Genomic DNA, 21,293 nt, shown 5'->3' with positions numbered 1-21,293 from the left:
GCCAGCAGGTGCTTGATGGCCTTGCCCAGTAGGGCCTGTTTGGCCGAATCTGTAGAGGAGGCGAAGGTTCAGAATCTATTCGGGGGCTGTAAGCGAAACTCCAGCTGAAGCCCGAGCCTAACAGTCTGGAGGACCCACTTGTCTGAGGTGATGCGATCCCAGGCATCCGCAAATAAGGAGAGCCACCCGCCGATGGGGTGATCCAGGATCGGATCACTTGAACCTGCGGAAAGGGTGGCCAACCCCTCCTCAAAAGGGCCACTTGCCCTGCTGCTGGCCTCTGAATCTGTCCCTGGAGAAGTGTCTATCCCCCTGTCTGGGAAAACTGGGAGGAGTGTACCTCTGATTCTGGAAGTCCGACTCCGGTGGGCGATAGGATGCTCTCCTGGGATAAGGGGTCTGTCGGTGCTCTGCCCGCCTGGTCGTTGCCGGGAAGACCTTACGCTTATTCTTGTCTTCCACAAGAATGGGATCCAGCGAAGAGCCGAACAGCTTGTCCCCGGTAGTGTGCTCCTGCCAGGTGCCACTTCACGTGGGATTCTGCCTGCCAATGGCGCAGCCACAGCAGGCACCTGGATGCTACAGAGGACGATAAGGCTCTTGAGGAATACTTTACCGCACCCAAGGTGGCGTCCGCCGAGAACTGGGTGGCTGCCAGCACCTTGGAGATGTCTTGCAAGAGCCGCACTTCTGTGGCCGGGGTCCTGTCTCTTAGCTGTTCCAACCATATGACTGTGGACCTGTTAAAAAAGGAGGCAGTCGCGGCCGCCCTAATAGCCCAAGTTATTGCCTGAAAGGACTTACGCATTACCATCTCTGCTCTCTTGTCCTCTGTCTTGAGACAGTTAGAGATGTCTCCAGTCACCACCGTGGAAGATGAAGCCAAGCTCACGACCGGAGTGTCCACTGGAGGTACCTGCAGAGCTTGGGCGAAGGTAGCATTGAGATTATAAAATCTGCGTTCATTGCCCCCTGGGTTAGGAAACGACCCTGGCTTAACCCACTGGGATTTAAGCACTTCTAAAAACATGTCTGGAGTAGGAATCTCCTTCTTCTCCACCTGGGGCCTGTGGAAGGGCCCCTTCTTGTTCCCCCATTTGTGCCAGGGGTGGCAGTTGTTGGACTGGGCTCTGGGGGAGTGTCCAGGTCTGCCGTGGCTCTGGCCTTCTGAAGTAAGGAGCTAAACAAGGAGGGAGGGAACAGCCGGGTAATATTGGGTGCCTCAGCCTGGGCGTCCTCATCTTCCGAAAACCCAGCCTCCTTCAACTCCCCTTCTTCTAGCTCTGAGGCCTCGTTGGCAGTAGAAGGGGAGGGTGACCTGAATTCTCTGGGGACAGCAGACCTGGGACAATCCTGGTGACCCCTGGGATGATCTCAGGAAGACCTTCTTCTGGAACTCTGGGACTGGTGTTTCATTCCAGAAGCTATCCCCTGGGCTATGGCCCTGGCTAAAACCTCCTGGAAGATTTCAGGAAGCTCTGGGAGGGAAGGGTGCAGATCTGGGGGTTGTAAAAACTCCCTTGGGTCTGGGGGATTGAGGGGCCAGACGGCACCTGGCAGGGCTGGGTGCCCTGTGGCCAAAGGGTCTCCCCATGCCTCCGATGGATGGGCAGGAGATAGGGAGGGCGATAGGGAGCTGTGCCCTCTGCCTGAGCACCTTGAAGAACCTGGGGATTCAATCCAAGCCGCTTCCAGAGCAGGAAGTCTGCGGGGGGATTGAGATCTGGAGGGAGAAGGGCTAATGGTGGCCCTGAACCTTTTCTTAGAGGCCCTGGTTACCCACACATGTTTGCTAGATGTCTCCTTCCTAGCGGGCCTGGGGTTCATTCTCTTGGCAGAGGACCTCCCTCTGGTGACTGGGGGAACTCCCCTAGAGGTCCCCTCACCTGGGTCCGAGTCCCCTGGAGATTTAGGCTCGGCACCCCCGCTCCTCGACGCCTCCGCCATAGTACTCACGGTTATGCTGTTCACTACCTCCTCCTTCTTGCCAGCGTCAGTTCGATGTGTACCCTGCCTCTTTAAGGCTCCACGCTCTTCCGATCCCTGCTGCTGATCCGCAACCTGAATGCCGGCCCACCGCCGAACTCTGGGCCCTCCCTGGATTGCCGGCGGAGTTTAGGCCCCTGTAGCCTATTCTGGCTTTGGCAGTGGCTTCTGAGCGCTCTTGGCATCCATAGAAGGCACGCTGACCACGCGCTCCCTCACATGCTCCAAAATGGCGGAGATGCAAGATGGCGACTGCCGACCTGCGGACCAATCTCTCCTCTCCGCCTCGGAACGCTGCAAGCAGATCTCCGGTGGCTCCTTCCTTCTGTGCCTGGATCCTCTGCAGCCATCTACGTGGGGCTCGTGGTGAGGTGAGCCTCCCCCCCTTTTCGCGACCGTCCGGCCGCTCGGGGACTGCGCTAGCAAAGCGACAAGGCTATCGAGCTAGCAGCAGTAGAGCACGGGTGAGGAGGGTTGATCCAATCCGAGGAAAAAGGTTGAAGAAAACCTAGAAGAAAACCTAGAATCTACAAAGTGAGGGAGAATCAGGAAAATACTGCTTCTGGGCCAGAGTCTGAGGTCAATCCAGGAGGTCAGAAGGAGGAACAGAGGTATGGCCTCAAGATTTACCTCTGTCTCCAGGGCAAAAGGGCTGTGTTAATACCCATTCGTGACTCCTCCCATGCCTCACTTCGGAGATGGTATAGGGTTTCCTGCCTAGGCAGAGGGTTGGACTAGAAGACCTCCAAGGTCCCTTCCAACTCTGCTATTGTATTGTAAAATTCTGCCTCAGAAATAGTTTGATTGAAGTCTCTCAATAATTAAAAACAAATCTGTTTTATGCTCATTAAGTGGTTAAGGTTTAGCTTATTTTATTAAGCATGTGTCTTACTTGAAGCAGCTTTTGTCCTTCAGCTCTGACCACATAGTAAGAATAAGAGCGTTTGACGTGGTCCTTCCGAATACAAAAGGGTCTGATCAAGGAAGGAAATGTCTTTTCCTGCTGAGAGAAGGACAAAATGGAAGACAAATGTAAACGTCTCTCTTTGCCTATGTTGTAGTTTATCGTCACCATCCTTAGTGCCTTGAAATGAGAATAATAGAAAGAGCAAGCTCAAAGGTTGCAGTCTAATCCCTGAACACAAAATAAATCCTGTTGAGATGGAGAAAAGTGTGACGTCAGGAAGAGGCTTAAAATATACTGGGGGGGGGGGGGGGTGAAAGAAGAAATCACATGATGGTTGTGTGAAACACGAGCTGTCCTTTTGAAGCATAATCTAAGCAGGAAACCTCAGGATGAAAGAAGGCAAAGAAAACTGCAGATTTTCAGACAGGAAGATCTTGATTGCTCTCCATCTTCTTGTCCTTTTCCAAGGACATTGGCAGCATCTAGATCACCAGCGTGAAATAATTTATTCAGTATGGACCTCCTGTACAAGTACTACATTAGTTCCCATCTGCTTTGCTTAATGTGCCAGTTAGTTAGCAAAGCAGGAAAAGAAACACATACGAAAAAGCCATGAGCTGTTTTTGGAAAATAGAGCAGTAGCCACAAAGCTGGTTCACATTTCATTGCCTTCACTTGTTAATGATTGGAGTTTAATATGATGACCTTCAAATCTCTTCTTTCTTTATTCACTGTGAATTAATTCTGGACTTTTCCTTTCAACCAGATTAACATCATGACTGCTAAATTATTCCTCATAGCCTAATATGATCTTTAGCAATGTAAGTTTCAATAGAACAGAAAACGGAGTTGGAAGGAACCTTGGAGGTCTTCTAGTCCAACTCCCTGCTCAAGTAGGAGATCTTATGCCAGTGTTGGTGAATCTTTTCAAAATGGAGCACACACAGCAGCTCCCCGGCGCACATGTGTGGAAGCGCCTGAACCCGGAAGAGTAACAGGCACCAGCTGGTGTGCGCGGAGAGATGGCTCTGTGTGCCACTTCCGGCACGTGTGCCATAGGTTCGCCATTACGGCCCTATACCATTCTAGAAAAGAGACTGTCCAGTCTCTTCATAAAAACCTCCAGTATTGGAGTAGCCACACCTTCTGAAGGCAAGCCATTCCACTGGTTAATTGTTCCCACATTTCTCCTTAGTTCTAGGTTGCGTTTCTCCTTGATTAGTTAACATCCATTGTTTCTTGTCTTGCCTTCTGGTGCTTTGAAAAATAGGTTGACCCCCCTTTTCTTTGTAGCAAACCCTTGTGATTGTCAAGGACCAAACGTGATTTAAATGGAACTTTGGCCTGCTCCAAGAAGCATTGCAATATCTATAGGCAGCTTGCTGCAGTTCCTGATGCCTACTCCCGCAATCATACCCTGACTGAGTTAAGCTAAATGGGGGGTTGGATAGTTTATGGCCCAGCATATTGTAGGAAGACAGTCATTGTCTTAGCATGTTGTATGAACAAAGCCGTGACATTAAATAATATCACTTGTTTAGGCAGAGCACGATATGTGGACACAGGAATCATTTTCTAAACTCTGTTTTAGAATTTAGTACGTTGAGTGAATGCGGCATACAGTATATGATGAAGTGATATGATTCTTTTGCAGGAATGAATTACTGGCATTAGACCTGTGGAGGCTTTGATATCTGATCTGAAAAACCAAGTCTTTAGTCCTATGCTGCATGGGGTTAGGCCTAAAGCCCATCTAGTCTAGCATTCTTTTCCTTAGACAGCCAACCAGGCACCTAGTAGAAGTACAAAAAGGAGGAGGAGAATAGGACCATTTTTACACGTAGTTCCCAGCAACTGTTACTGAAATGTTTCCTATTATAGATGCCACATCACCAGCTTCTTACATGTTGCAAAGTCTGTAAAAAGTGGATTGAACCTTCATGTGAGGCTTTAGATGAGATTATGTATAAGAGAATTAACTAAATATTTTTGATCTGCCAAACTGTTTAATTTAAATTGATTCTACTCTAAAATCAAGGATAGCAAAAGGATTCCCTAATCAACCTGGGAACATTTAGGACGTGCACAATTTGAAGCAATTTCACAAAGGAAAGAGAGAATACGTATTTTCTGGTCCGTAGGATGAAACCAACTCCACTTATATTTTCCAATGGGTGAAAATGAATCTGAGACCGGTACTAATGACAGATATAATCAGTATAAAATAATAATATACTATGATGTTCCAATCTTGGCAATTCTCAAACAAAATTGTAGTGTAAAGTATTTTCTTTGATAGCATCATTGTAATGACTGGAATTTGGACAAGCAGCCCTAGTCGTATGTTGCTTGTCACTTTCATAATGATGTAAGTCCAAGGCCAATAATGTACCTGGCAAAGTGATTTCCTTTCTGTATCAACCATTATGTATCAACCAATTAGATCTTATTTACTACATATCCATCTGCGTTTCTTCATTAGTTGCAGTTATCCAGGCATTTATCAGGATGTTTTCATTTGGCTTCTGCAGTTCCCATTGAGAGATATAGAGATGCTCTACTTTCTTTCTGCATTTCCTCATTTCCTGTCACTTTGCGGCAGCTGCAGCAACATGAAGGCACTAGGAAAAGGCTCATGCTAGAGCAATATCAGGCAAGATAAGTAGAGCATTGGTAAGAATTTGGAGGCAAGGATGGAAGGGGCCATCACGCCACTGATAACATTTCATCCAAATAATTGGATGATGTGGACTTTCCTTAGAAAAGACCGTGTGTATCTTTAACATGTTTAATAACTTGGTTGTCTTATAAGCAAGAACTAGTGAAGATTAAGGGTCATCAAACAGTAGAAGGGATTGCCTTAGATTGCAATGTCTGTCTCAACCTCTCTCTATAATTAAAAAGCTTCATATTGGTACAGGCAAGGAAACTGGAGAAGCCCCACTTTTTACCCCATTTACACTTAAGGGGCTCTTGGGATTAAGATCTGGTAGCCCTTGCTCTAGCGAGTGAGATTATTACTCTTTCCCTTACCTGAAAGTAAAAACATACAGCACGTCTTCCTTAATGGTATGTATACAGAACATTAAAGGATTGGTGCTTTTCTCTTCAAGTTTTGAAAGTTCTTCTCGACAATTTTGAAATGTTCAGTTTTCAATGTTATTTGTCCCCTAGCTCCTTCCTCTCCCCTCCTTTCTGTAAAAAAATGCAATGAATGAATGGTGGATGGTCATATGATTCTATTGCCATGGAGACAAATGGCAGCTGCAAGATTCAAGAACCAGGATGACAAAGAGGGCGGCCACATATCCTACAAATTATTTATAAGCTGCTATTTGTAAATTTATGAACCTGCATCTCAGTGTTCTGTTTAATTGTCACCTTGTCTTAGGTGGATCAAGGCACAGGATTGTTTTTACAAATGTACAAACCCTCGAAGTTATGCAGTGCCAGGAAGGTGATTATAATATATGCCTAGACCAGGCAGTGTTGTGATTCACAGCAATGTCCTTTCTCTTCAATCCAACTTCTTAGAATCCTGCAGACATGCCTTCTAGGCTCAGACTAGTGGCAGAATATTGCTTGAAGATATTTTGCTATTTTTAATAGAACTGCACCCTTCCATTTGAATTTCCATCAGGTGTATTCAAGGCTGCCTGCAAACAACCACCATGCATTACATGATACACTGAATAATGGGAAATTCCACTTCAGCAGGTTTAAATGCTAAAGCAAAACAATATTATCTGTCCATCAGGTAACAGGTAGAAACAGCTGAGACCTAGGAAAACTGTCAGAGACCAAATCTGGAGGATGGGATTTCTCCCTCAGGTGGACTTTTCAAAAGAAACAAGAGCATCTTTCTTTTTTTCTTTAGGGAATTGTGTTTTGCCTCAGAGGCTGGCTAAAAATGTCATCAGAAAAAGTCCCCAACGAGCCACAATTAGGTCTGGACTAAGGGGATTTCACAGCAATTAGGCTCAGCCTCAGCCTCAGCCTCAGCTCTGGTATAGTAGATAGGGTATGGCATCCATTTATTCATAGATTGATAGCTGGGCACATGTTCTGGTGTATGCAGGCTTAATGGACATAGAACTAGGAGGGCATTGGTCTTGGGTCAATATGGACTGAATCAACCTGATTAGAAAGTATTTGTTCCTTTTTTTTCCTTTTCAACTTTCTTCTTGGTCTATGAAGTTGCTAATTTAGCACATGCTCCCCCATTCTAAAAGAAAAGGGTTGCAATTTACTTCCTTCCTGGTAAATCAGTGGCAAAATAGATGTTCTCTGGAATAGAGTGGATGGTGGCAACATACTTGGCTGCAGAGCCGCAGGTGAGTTGTTGGAAGAAACTTTGGAGACCTGACATGGGAATCAGTGTGGCCCAAGCTCCCATATTCCATGCAAATGCATACATTACAGTTGACCAGCATTTATTGTTCTTCAAATCAGATGGCCCAAATGACCATTTAAAGAGCTTTGGACTATAAATAGAAAGAAGGAGAAGCTACATGACAATCTATTTTCTTCTTCTTCAGCTTTAGTCGTTAGAAATGGGGAGGCATGTAAACTGAATAACTGAAAGAAAGGCTGGGAAGCCTAAAATTTGGCAGCCTTAACCTTTACTGGAGGGCTAGTAATAGAGTGAGTTTGGAGCATGAAGATGGTGGTATTGGGTACATTGAAGAAGATTGGTTGTGACCTCTGGTTTTTGTTTTTGCTTTTACTGTTCTTATGACATTAGATTTTATACAACTGTTATCAGCTACCCACACTTGTGTTTCTTAAGACATTTAAATCATATAAATAAATAAACAATCCAAGCCATTTTTGACTCTGTGATGGGCACACAGAGTACTATTAGCTTGCAACTCACTGTCATACACACAGCCCATTTATGATGTTTTCAAAATAATTTTCATGTTATCAAAATAATTAAGAAGCATTGGGGCTATGATTTTCAACCAGACTCCATGAAGTTACTGCTTGTGGTCCCTGTTGCAGGGGTGTGTGGGAGAACATACATACGTGAGTGTGTAGTTGAAAATCTCAGGGTTACGTAGCACCTTTGGCCACATTGACTGATGGCGCCACCTCTGCCTAATGAAATCATCTGAATTTTTAGAATGATTTGGAAGGAGGAGTGGCACTGGTTCCCCCTTAGCTTTGGCACTAGGACACTGCCTATTTGGCCTTAGCCTAATCCTGTTCCAGAACTATCAAATCTTTTAAAGATTTTGTCTTCTCACTTGAAATCTTAAGAGATGTTGGTATCTAGGCTTGATTCACCAGAGTTATCACATTTTCATGCGATCGGTGAAAAAGGATGATATATTTTACACATACAGAAACACACATTTTGAAAATGTGGCAGTTTTAAACCCAGCTCCTCCCTATTCCAAGAGAGACTGCTTTTGACTATGTCATGGGGAAAAGGTAGTTCCCATGCATATTAAATATATATTTAATTAGCTCTTGTATATTGCATTTCCAAATTCACGCAAATATGACAGGGAGATAAAATTATAATTGTGTGCAATAAGGTCACGCTTTCTGGCTAGGCAGATGATAGTTCCATCTTATCCCATCTCCACTCTTTTGGTTAAAAAAAAGGCTCACAATTTGGCAAATAGTTAATTGAACACATGTATCTTGTAGCACACATTTCCAAGTAAATAATCTTCTCTTCATTCTCTCCTTTAATAGTATTCGTTTTTGAAGTATTAACACTTCTGTATGTTATTAATATTGAACCTAATATTTGGTTTTTAAAGCAGAATCAAGAAATTGTTTGGTGATAGCAAGAGATTTTGGTTAGATACCCACAAGATACCAGACTATTCAGATATTCCCCAACTTACAAGCATTCATTTAACAACCTTTCAAAGTTACCAAGGCACTGAAAAAACTGACTATCAGTGGATCCTTGCATTTATGTCCGTTGCACCATTCCTATGGTCATGTGAATTTTGGCACATGGTAACCAGCATGAATTTACAAAGGTTGCAGTGTCCCGGGGTCATGGGATGACTATGTGTGATCGTTCTATCCCACAAGCAACTGCAGTGGCATGGCAAAAAGGACATAAAATTGGGCACCACTTTTTATTATTATTATTATTTATTAGACTTGTTAGCCGCTCCCTCTCCCCGAAGGGACACTGCAACCACTCACTTAACAACCACTTGCTTAGTAATGGAAATTCTGGTTCCCGTTGTGGCGGTAAGTCAGATGGTCCTTGAATTATGACCACAATAGAGCCCAACATTTATGTTGCTGAGACATTTGTTAAGTGGATTTTGCCCTATTTTATGACCTTTCTTGCTTCAGTTGTTAAGTGAGTCACCTGGTTTTCAAGTGACCTTGTCAGAAGGTCACAAAATGTGATGATCACATGACCTTGGGACACAGCAACCGTCATAAATGTGAAACCAGTTGTTGTACGGTTGAATTTTGAATGGGGAATCGGGGATACTGGAAAGGTCGTAATTGTGAAAAAGTCATAAGTCACTTTTTTCAGTGCCATTGTAACTTTGGACTGTCACTAAACGAACTATTGTAAGTCGAGGATCTGTACCCTAATATGGTTTATTTGTTTTTACCTTAATGATTTATGCAATGATTCAGTAATTGGTGCATTTTCCTGGCATTTCCCCTTTTCAGTATAAGTAAATATGCCACTTTTATACCTAATAAAATTTCTTGTTTCTCCCCCCCCCCTTTGTTTTTTAACACAGAGCTTTTAAAATTGCCTTTTCTCTTGTAAAGAAATGAGCTTGACAGTTCAGCTTTAGCCTGGAATGTGACACCTATTTAGTAGATGCAAAGAGAGGGGGCTATGTTTCTAAAGTGAAAAATATAGAATGTTAAGTTTTAAATTTACAGTATAAATCACACAACACAATTTTTTTTTCATTTAAGCACCACCCATTATGAACATAACTACCTTCTTGAAGTGCGATTACCAGCATATTTGCCCTTTAACCCCAGCCCCTCCTTCGCTCTCTCTTGAAGAATTCAGAGCAATTCCTTTTGACTCCAAAAGATTAAACTTGGATTTCAAAGGCAGAACCTGGAAATCCAGCTATGAATAGAGAAGCAGACTAGGGATGAAGCCAAACCAGAACTGGTCAATTTACTGGCCTATCGTAGATGTGGGATGACAGAATGAATTGATTACATCGGTATTGTTTCCTTCTCCTCTGGGTGGTCTTCCCTCAGATTGTTTGCTTGCTTGACCAAAGTAGAGATGTAGACGATGCCCAACTGGCAAGGGGGAGGGCAGCTCCATGCCAGCCTTCCCAATGGCTTCAGTTACAACTCCCATCGACCCCAAGCAGAAACACCTTGATGAGATGTGGTTTTTGGATTGAAGATCACCTCAGGTTCAAATTCCTGCTATCCGCCTCGCCAGGTCGGATTGGTTTGAAAGAGGGGTCAAAGAGGCCGTCTACGTCAAAATTGAACAGCCCTCTCAACAAAAGGAGAGGGATATGGCATCATCTATTTCCAATGGACAACACTCCCTTATCAACAGTTCCAAGAAGGCTCCACATCCATTTGCACTACTCAGGTGACCCTGTTGACACAGATAAACCCCCAGGTGGCCTCAAGGGCTCTCTAAAAAATAATGCAAATGACCAGCTGTCTGCAAGCAGTACAAATCCTTTCATTCCCCACCATCCAGCCAGAGCTGAAGAAGCTTCTTGGATGAGAAGTGAAAGTCTTCCGAGAAAAAACGAAGCCCAGTTGCCTCTTGAAAAAGCAACCGTGACCTAAATATCCAAGAATCTCCGTAGACATTTAGCTATGCACTTTGGGATGAACACTTTCGAATGGTGTGGGAGTATGAAGAGTTATTCCCGAAAAATTGCGGACTAACAGAAGACTTCCAGCAGTTCTAAAAAGGTTCTTTGTCCATTTGTACTATTTGAGTGACCCTGAAGACACAACAATCCTCCAAGTGGCCTCAAGGACTCTCTAAAAAGTATGCAAATGACCAGCTGTCTGCAAGAAGTATAAATCTGCCCATTCCTCACTATCCAGAAGCAGCTTCTTGGATGAGAAGCAAAAGGTCTCCAAGGAAAAAATAAAGATAGTCCAGTTGCCTCTTGAAAAAGCACCTTTGGGACAACCATGTTCTGGATGACCGAGAATCCCCACAGACGATGGCCAAAGAGGTGCTCCTTATTCGCAGGTCGGGCAGGAACGGTGAGGTAAAAAGCCTGATTTGAACGGCCATCAAAATTCCCTTAAGGAGGCAACGTTAACTTCTCAGGCTAATTACTATTGTGTGCCAAAGCGGTCCAAGGCATTCTGGGAAAATCCCGCCTCCCCCCTCCCCTCCGAACTATCAGGTGTGGGGACACCGACGGTCTCTTTAGTGCGAGCGGCCGCCTGCTCAGCCACCTGATTTGGGGCGTCGCTTTGGTTTTGGGGGAATAGTGCCTCAGCGCTCCCGCCCTTTCTTTCTTTATTTATTTTGGCGCTCCGTCCCATAAGGGCGCCTGGTTGATGTTGCCAAGAAAAGCCCCGCGCTGAGCCCACTGACGCGCATCGCTAAGTGACTCAAACCTACGTCACCCCCGCCCAGGCAAAAGACGCTGCGCCCTCCCCGGGTGAAGAAAGCCTCTCCGAAGCGCGCTCTCCTCACGACCCAGGCGCTCCAGGCTTCGGTTCCCAGCCTAGACAGCCACCGAGAGAGGCAGAACCGGGACGGCTGCTCCGCCGCCCAACGCTACCAGAAAGGGCTTGACTGGACCTGCGAGAACCGCACAAGCCGAGCCCTCCCAAGCGACCCGAAGGACGCGAGCGGGGAGCCACCAGAGGAGAAGAGAAAGGGTCGGGCAAACGCGGCGCGGTGCGGTGCGCAGACCTGAGCAGCTGATGCGCGCGTCAGAGCCCGGAGCCTTAACGCCGCTCGCTTTCCAAGCCCCAACTCCGTTCCGTTCCTGGGCAGTCGCTAAGCAGATGCTCGGCTGAGGGGCTCAGCTCCTTCTTCCCTCCCTCGCTCCGGGCGTTTATTTTATTTTATTTTTTCGTCGCGGACAAGTTCGTTGTGGCACAGGGGGCGACGGACAGATCCGCGGACAAGCAGCTGTCCTCCACCGAGGGAAACGGGCATCTCGTGCCTTCGCCTCTCCCCAGGTAGGTAGGTAGGGGCAGATTTCTCCTCCGCGATCCCTCGCTTCTTTCCTCTCTCGCTTTCCTCAGATTCTCTTCCCCGGCACAGGCAGGCTCCTCCGGCATATTCCACGCACGCTTCTCCCGGGAGATAGACGGCGGAACTCTTCTTAGTTGCTAGGCGAGAAGGCACGAGAAGATCTCGGGGAGAACCGACGGGTTGACGGTGGAAAATGGCACAAGTCCCTCGGGGAGGGGCGAGGTGCGCATCACCTGAAGCCTAAAAATAACAAGCGATGCGGAACCGAAGGAGCCGGGCCTTGGCGCGCATCCGCGGGAGTAAAGCCGGAGGGAGGAGGTGTCGGCGAGCAAACGGCCCTTCCTGGAAACCCGAGTAGAGGTCTCCGGCTTCCTCGGAAGCTCTCCGTCCCTGTGATGAAAACCCAGATTTGAAAAACGGAGGAAGGAAAGAGTGCAAAGATCATCCCTGCTGTCAGAGGTTGTATTTGACCTTGATCTTAACATTGAGAAGGGAAGGAGAAACCGGCCCACCCTCTTGAATTACAACGGGGGATGGAGCTCAAATCCCGCTGCTCAAGTTCTGCCTTCCTCCCTATTGGTGATTCATAGCAGAAGTCCAATCAATTCAGGTCCAATCAATTGAGGAGCTTAAATATGGACTGAAATGAGGGAAGGGGGAGTATTAATCTATTTGTCTTACTTTTTTTTTTAAAAAAATGTGCATTTGTAAAATGATTTGTTGCACCCAGTTCTGAAGCCATCAAAGGAAAAGAGATATGCAGGTATTTCATATTGAATCTGATGCAGAATAATTTAAGAGGCTGAAAGTTAAAAAAAAAAGAATTCTAATAAAACATACCGAGGTTTTAGGAATTACAGGCCTCAATGTCTTTTCTTTTTAGAAACAGAGTTAAAAAAAATAGAGACTTACAATATAATAGCAGAGTTGGAAGGGACCTTCTAGTCCAAGCCGCTCCCTAGGCAGGCACTTCACACTTGTGCACACTTTGTGTACACTTTTTGACCTGGATGCCTTATTTAAACAATATCTTCTGAAACACAGGTGTCCTTGGGCTACCAATGTTCCTTACATATCCCTCCTCTTCCAATGATATATGGACATTTCTGCTTCCATTCTCCCCTGAATGTGTGTCAGATTCTGGTGTCCTTGTAGCTACTCAATTATATATCCTTCACACCAACATTTCCCATTTCTCACTCTATAAATTAGAAATTCTATCTATTGATTTGCCTGGACAGTGAAAACCTATGTATCAGGAATAGCAAATGCCTCTTTCTCATTCAGGAAATGAATAAATGCCTTTCCTAACCTAGGCAGAGGGTACTGAGTTTGGAAAGGCTATTTTTAAAAAGTTCATCATTAAGGGCATCTAGGCTATTCAGCCCTCTGAACAAATGAATTTCAGGGCAACATATTACTATGACATAACAACACTCTTGTGTCCTGATGATTTACATACTTAAGTTGCAGATTGTAAAGTTACATAAACCTTCCTATAATAATTCAGATAGATCTGTTTTGCTGCATAGTCAAATATCTTATTAGCCTGAAATCTAATTTAGCTGTTGATAAATACTCTTTTAAAAAGATTTCTTTGTCCAATTCAATGCCCTCAAGGGAGTAATAGAGCTTTCATGTGATTGGGTCAGCATATCTTCCAAAGAAACCATTCGTTAATGTGAGAGTCAATATTTACAGGGTCTAAAAATTCTGGGACTGGTTCAGCAATTCACTCAGTGTGCTTGGACTGATTCTGTTTTGATCCAGTTTCTCAAATGATCCACAGTGATGGATCACACACGGTTCTTTGCTGGCAAGAGTGGGATGAGGGTAAGCTAAAAATGGCACAGCACTTTGCTTAGTTAAAAGTGCCCAATACATTATTAAACATACAGAAGCATTGCTGAGGACCTGTGGGAATCATCACGTAATTCAGCAGAACTATCTCCATCTGCCTGTCTTATCTTGTCCTTCCACACAAGTGTCCTTTTTTCTTTTGGTGACTCCATGTCTTGTATCTGCAGCAGAACATTTTGGCCTTCAGGAATCCTAGATCTCAGGGTAGTGCTAATTATGGGATATGAGCTGGGGCATGTGGAAAAAATGGCTAATCCTGGGAATATTAATACATACACATCCTTTCTTTTATAAAGCATAGTTTCCAAAGTCTGCAGTGGAATTGTCTCTCTTTCAGGACCAGCTAAAAAGTCACTATAGACAAACGTATGCATTTTTTTTACAGCTTTTCAGCTTATAGAAATGAGGGTAAAAGGGGAAGGTGTCTTTGTGTTAAAGATACAATATCAGTGATGTGCAAGGTTTAGGATGAACTTAGGAGAAAAGATGTAGACTTAGCTGGAGTATACCTTCCCAGGTACCATGCAGGTTATATCTCGAGGGAAAATATTACACATCAAATAAGCGAATTGGTTCTGTGTGAAAGTATATAATTACAGTATCCAATTCTGTTTTCAGCCTTAAATAAAATTCACAAGTTATATGTAATAGGACAATAAAATAAAGAACTAGTTTTTATATCACAAAGATGGTACTTAATTTTAAATATGAAACAATGTTAGCACAGTTGGGAAGTAATAGCTAGTAGATCTAAAGCCCTGGTATTTTAAAATTTACTATAATTAATCATGATGATGCTATTTTCCTGTTAAATGCCCTGATTTTAACACTTAATCCCTGCAACAGTTTTCCATAGAAAGAGTCATATGGTTTTATACATCAGAATGCCAATTTGTTCTTTGGCTTCAAGTCAAAAGTATCATTTTGTAAATATAATCATAGCATTTAGTAAGTCATATGATTAGTGGCTTTCGCTGCCTTCAAATAACAGGGTCATATTATTGAAGCTCATGAATGCTCTCTATAATACCTACAAGAAATAAATATAGATTGTGTTGGATGAATTGTCTCACATATTCTTTTTTAGACCATTGATGTTCCTGTGGAATTTTCTCCCTTCTCCTTTTAAATGAGAGAGGAAGGAAAGACTTTTATAAAAGCTTCTGAATAGGGATTGAAAGCATTCAAATATATTTTTCCAATTCACTTTAACTCATTGTTTCCCTGCAGACCCTTCATATTTTACATTATTAGTTAGGCATTGGCTGTAGTCAATAAAATAGAATAGCAGTGGAGTTGTGAAACTGTATACTTTCTATTTTTAGTAGTACAATGATTAATTAAAAATGTGCATTTAGCATGTAAATGAGTACCTTTTAAAAAGTGTGTTTATACTTACAACAAACTTGAGGATAGGTACTTACTATTAATGTTTTACATAGAGAAGTAGGGTTGGGAAATTATGTTCTCAGGATTACCCAGCAAATTAATGACTAAGAAAGAACTTTTCCTCTGATCTTCAAGGTTCTAGGTTCTCAACAAATTCCCCAAATTGGTGCCCATCAGATATGCCAAGACTACATCCCTCTAGTTCCAGATCAACATAATTGTGACCCATATTAGCTGGGAATTCTGAAGGTGATATTTCCACTATCAGTGAGTGTAACAATATTATTGTTCCTTCTTTGAAAGATATTCTGTGAAACCGCTAGTGAGATCAAGGAACTGTGTAGATGCCATGCTTTTAAAAATTGCATCAATTAAATACATTAAGAAAAAGACTTGGATATCACAATCCATCTAAGCTTGCAAAGCAGACAGATTTAATATATATGGATAATAAAAGTGAGACCCATATGTCAATCACAATACATTTTATTAATATTTTAGAGGAAAATATTACAGTGCTTAGGAGTATTCCATGGCCATGTGTTGAAAAAGTAAGGAAGTGTTTAGAAGAAAATTTGTACATTTAATGTAATTTATATAATAAATTGTCTACAGGGCTTGACGTTTGATACACTTTGTATCTTTATAATTGCATAATTTGTTGTAATCTATTTAATGATGCTGAAGAGGCAAAAACAAACCATGTAATTGAAAAACTATCACTCACTGCTGTGAAACGTGCTCCTGAATATTTGATCAAGGATTGTTTTTAAAGTTATCTTTTTAATCTTAAAAGGCTAGCAAAACCTTTCCTCCACTGACAGCTGATATGTATTACTATGCCAAATTCCATGGCAATTCCTACTCATGCATTTAAGAACTGCAGGTACAACATTCATTCAATAAATAGCCCTTTGTATATATTTGCTATAAAGCAGATGTTTCACAGGCAATATCCCTAAAATATGAACATGTGAATCAAAAGTGCTATACAAATTAGTACACTTTAACATGCAAAATGTAGCTATAATGGTAGGTTTATGATCTCTCCATCTATAAAAGGACTTTATAGCAGTTCTATATGTGGTGTTTCCTTGAACAGCTCTCACTTATCTAAATCCGATGGTGTATCTCCAATTGGATTGTGCTGAAATAAATAAATTGGAAAGCAGCCTAATTTTCTTTCACTGTTCAGCTTCATTTGTTATGTCAATATTTTTGTTTCTTTGTTCTACTCCGGGTGGATATATTAATATTACTGTGGCTGTTTCACAGTCAATACCATTAGCAAACATTTGTTTAATAGTTTTCTCTAACTTGGTGGCTTTAAAATATGTTGAGTACCCCCAATCTCCAATCAAATAGGACCCTGAGTTGTTTTTGCAAATCATGTTTTGACTGCAAGTTGAAATCCAGCACAATGGGAGAGTATAAAGTTGAGAAGAAGAGGAATTATGACTGCAATTATCTCAGTGTTAGAAACTAGTCCTCAAAGTTGTGCTCTTGCAGTAATTTGGATTGATACTATATCTAGAATATAGAAGTAGGTACAAACCATGTAGAAAGAGATTCTTTGTGTATATTTGCTCTACTTGATTGTAATGGAATTATTCAGTGGAATTATTCAGAAGACAATAGCTACATGCAAATCTACACAAAGCATAGATAAACTCATAGGGAAAGGGGGGAAATTAGATTGCTTTAGTCATACTAACAATACCTACTTACAATAACATGTTTAGAATTCCTGTATTACTATTTGGAGAGAAAAACAATCTTATTCTTATGAAGAAAAGCCGTCATTTTAAAGTGGAATAACACTAAAGTAATTTGCACCATGGTATATGAATAGTTTTATAGAATTAGGGGGAAAATAGATATAAAGGCATCTAGTGATACTAAGACAAAAGTAATAATCAAAACTCAGTGGAGGTAGATAAAGTATGGTCAAGATCTGAAGCCAGGAAACACCTGTTGCGAGTGATTCAAAGAAGCCAATTCCATCTTGCTCCCTAATGATTTATGTTTAGCTACTTAAGAATCACCACACTTTGTTCCTTCTGCATGATCAGTACATGCTTGAACATACAGTATCTTTCTGGGGATGAATCTAATGATATACTGAAGTTAGCTTTGTTGTGATATACTAGCATTATTTTTGCATTGTGTGATTCTGAATAGTACATTTTCACCATGATTACAGAAAAGAGCGCATTGCATGCTTCAAGGAGTCATTGAGATAATTAAGCATTTGAATGGATATGGCCCTCAAGAAGGATTTCATTAAATAGAGAAATAGGATAATATAGAGAAAATTTGGAGCCAGTGATAATTTAAATGGTGTATTGAAAGAGAAATACAGGGAGACTATCCCCAAGGGATGGTTCCTAGAACGATTACTATAGTAGTCTTGCAGCAAAAACAAATAAAACTTTTATTGTGGATTACTGCCAATTTTATCAAATTCACATGCAGCTGGTGCAATGGACTGTGATCTATGAAAACTTATGCAATAATACATTTGTTATTATTTTAATTGCCACACTACTGATTATTCTTTTTATTACAGATTATTTCCATACTGTAATAATAGCTTTTGCTAGAAGAATCAGTACCGAGGACAGCTCCATTCTGATTACAAAACTTTATTGATTAGGGTGAATCTGCTAGATTTTCCTTATCTCAAGTCTCAAATGCATTTTCTGTGTGGCTGAAAGAATTGATTGATTGATTGATTGATTGATTGATTGATTTTACATAGCTGGCCATCCCATGAATGTGACTCTAAGTGGCAAACAAATTATAACAACTTTTCACTTTTGTCTATGAATAACTGATTCTTAACACTTTGCAAGTTAAGCTATAGTAGTCTGTACTGCCACTCAATAATAAACATCTGATAATGTCTGGTGTTCATATAAGTAGTTGGTTATTGTCTTCTCTAATGAAAACCTGTAAAAATGTGAAATATATTTTTACAGGTTTTCATTAGAGGGGACAATAAATCAGCTACTTATATGAACACCAGATATTATCAGATGTTTGCTATAATGTTAAATTTATTTAACATTTGACAGCCCAACTGTAGGTTGGGCTGGTTTCTAATAACTGTCCTCCAGCTGAGGTCATTGATCAAGGACCCAGCATCTGGATGTAATTGTGAATGCTAAACATTGTATGTTTCCTGAATATCAGTAACAAATAACATGCATTAATAATATAATTACCATTTTACTATCATTTGTTTTATATCTTATATCTGCTCTGTGCATTGAGATAATTCTTTAGTGGGATATTCAGACCAAGGGAAGTGGAAGCCTAAATTTTACATCCTTTTGAATAATGCAAGGACTTTATCAAAGAACCTTAGAATATTTTGAAGAGGCAGTATAAGTTACTTCTCAAATATTCTTAAAAGAGCAGATATCTGCAGGAACGTTCAATTACAGCAAAAAAGAAATTTTAAAATGATATACTCTGATAAAATATGGAATAAATATGAATGTATGTAAAATGAGAAAAAACATGGTATATTGTTGGAATAATGAACCGAAGAATGAACATATTTGTACAGAATTTTCAGAAATCAGATCAAAATCTCCAAATGCATAGTCTTTGACTGTTTCATAGGCTTATGTCAGTTATTGAAAAATATAAGAATCTATTAAAACAGAAGGGGCACCAAGTCTAGAACCAATTTTGGTTGGTCATATTTAAGAAAACCAGCTCAAATAACAATGACTTCCAGAAGTGAAGTGCCAGTGGATTTCAGTGACCTCACAAAGGAATAAAAATACTTAGCAATAAAATATTTAGGGCTGTTTTGCTTCCTCACCTCATTATTTTATTCCTTTTGAGAACTCACATTTTCTCATCCAGGTCCATGCTATTTTAGGCTGCTGGTTGCTAAGAGACATTAACAAGTCTTTGAACTTGCTGTATCAGTAGTACCTGGGACTGATACATACAACCAATTGCAGTATACATACATACAACCAATTGAAATAGAATGTGCACAATTTAATTTGGCAAAGGTTTAGGTTCTCTCAGTGCTTGTGGCATTCATTGCAGGGATGCACAGCTTTTGCTTAGTGTGATGTAATATTTAAGCCATGCAGTCTTTAAAGCAGAACAACTGAAGAATTAAGAACTCTCCATAGCTATTATATTTAGGAACATTAATCCCCTGAAACAGATAGAAAACTCTCTCCTCTTCTTGCTGAATGCTGATATTGTTTTAAAATATTACGCAATATTGATGCTTCTATGTCATACGCTCAGTGAGAAGAATATTTTGCCATATACAGTAGCAGTTTCTCTTTTCTTATTTCACAGTGTTAAGAACAACTGAACAATCTTCCCATCTGCAAAGCACAAAAAACACATTACAGGGAAAACAGTAAACTGGATCATTACTGTCACTGCTATTGCAGCTAAATTATTAAAGGAAAGTAAATCCACAAGAAAAGCATACTCTTTCTTCCTGTTTAAGATTAGTTTATTTGGAATTCTACCATGAGAATCCATCTTTCTCTATGATCTCAAATAGCTTAGGTAACATAAGATTGCCTTTGAGTTTACTAAAGTCAAGAAAATATTGGTTAAAGTCAGGAAAATATTGGTTACTAGCTTTGTATCCTTAATAATGTTAAAACATAATGTTATTAAAACATAATAATGTTAATGGCCAAGCCATTAGAATGAGCAGGACCTATTGTATAATAAATTAGGCTTCAGCATCTCCTTCTTGGTCTTGGATTTAGTTTCAGTTAGCTTAATATAAACTAGTTTATATACTCTAACAACTGTGTGTGATGTGTGTATAAATAATATATTGATTATTAATCAATTATCTTACGAGTTGAATAAACACAACGTAATGACAAGCCAAGGATCTCCTAAAGCAAAATTAAAATTTAGTTGATTTAATCTTCCAGGAGAAGGAAGGGAAACTGCATGAATATGATTAATTTTCTGATCCAGTCATGGAAATTAGTAAAATGCTACTTAGTATGCAAGTGATTAGATATATACAGATATTTATTAGTGAAGATATACATATATAATCCAGAGGTGCTATTCAGCCAGTTCTGACAGGTTCTGGAGAACCGGTAGCGGAAATTTTGAGTAGTTCGGAGAACCGGCAAATAGGCTGACTCCGCCCCCGCTGCCTCCCTACCTCCTAGCTGATTTTCTTTTGTTGCCCTGAACAGGAGAAAAGAGCTGGAAAGTAGATTATTGGGGTGGGGAGGGAATGGGGATTTTGCAGTATCCTTCCCTGCCACCTCCACAAAGCCATGCCCACAAAGCCATACCACACCCCACCAAGCCATGCCCACAGAACCGGTTATAAAAATTTTTGAATCCCACCACTGATATAACCATAGATTAGGTAACTAGGTTAAGCAACCTGGCTATGTTCCTATGATCTAAAAAGAAATAACCTGATATACTGTGTAAAAGATTAGATATAATATGTTCAACAGTATCTTCCATTACTGATAAAGTTTCTACAGGTTTTGGAGAGAGGGAGCGGTTGACAAATCCAATAAATAAATAAATAAATAAATAAATAAATAATAAATAAATAAATAAATAAATAAATAAATAATAAATAAATAAATAAATAAATAAATAAATAAATAAATAAATAAATAATAAATAATAAATAAATAAATAAATAAATAATAAATAAATAAATAAATAATAAATAAATAAATAAATAATAGATTATGAAGTCTTTCAGACCACAGAGTATTTTAAAAAAGATGGAAAAATATGCAGTATATATTATAGTAGTTCCTATTTCATGAAAATGTTTTAATTAATATAATTATTACCCTAATATGGTACCATAGCAGCACCAAAGATTATTCAAAACTAAAAGGAAATTGGACTGTTTCTTTAATTCGTTCAAATGCAACATTGAAGAATCAGTTAAATTAGTGTAAAATAGGCTTTAGCCTTCATTACCTTGATCTTGCAGTG

At 40.8% G+C, this 21,293-nt stretch overlaps 1 protein-coding gene across 3 annotated transcripts in view; it reads left to right on the top strand.

Annotated features, from left to right (window-relative positions):
* The first annotated feature begins 11,639 nt into the window (after nucleotides 1-11,639).
* SLC6A17 (solute carrier family 6 member 17) overlaps nucleotides 11,640-21,293 on the top strand; it is a 35,665-nt gene continuing 26,011 nt past the window's right edge. Inside the window, exons 1-2 of one of the 3 annotated variants that reach the window (XM_081948819.1) lie at nucleotides 11,640-12,044; nucleotides 15,441-15,554. The gene's annotated coding sequence lies outside the window, so the exon portion shown is untranslated. Of the gene's footprint in view, nucleotides 12,045-15,440; nucleotides 15,573-21,293 lie in introns of all 3 variants that reach the window. The other 2 variants (XM_081948817.1, XM_081948818.1) reach the window with 2 other exon arrangements.

The sequence above is a fragment of the Natrix helvetica genome (genome assembly GCF_964273705.1).
Source record: "Natrix helvetica genome assembly, chromosome: 3".
Taxonomy (NCBI): Eukaryota; Metazoa; Chordata; class Lepidosauria; order Squamata; family Natricidae; genus Natrix; species Natrix helvetica.
Note: the sequence above shows the minus strand (reverse complement) of the source record. Positions and strands in the feature narration are given on the sequence as shown.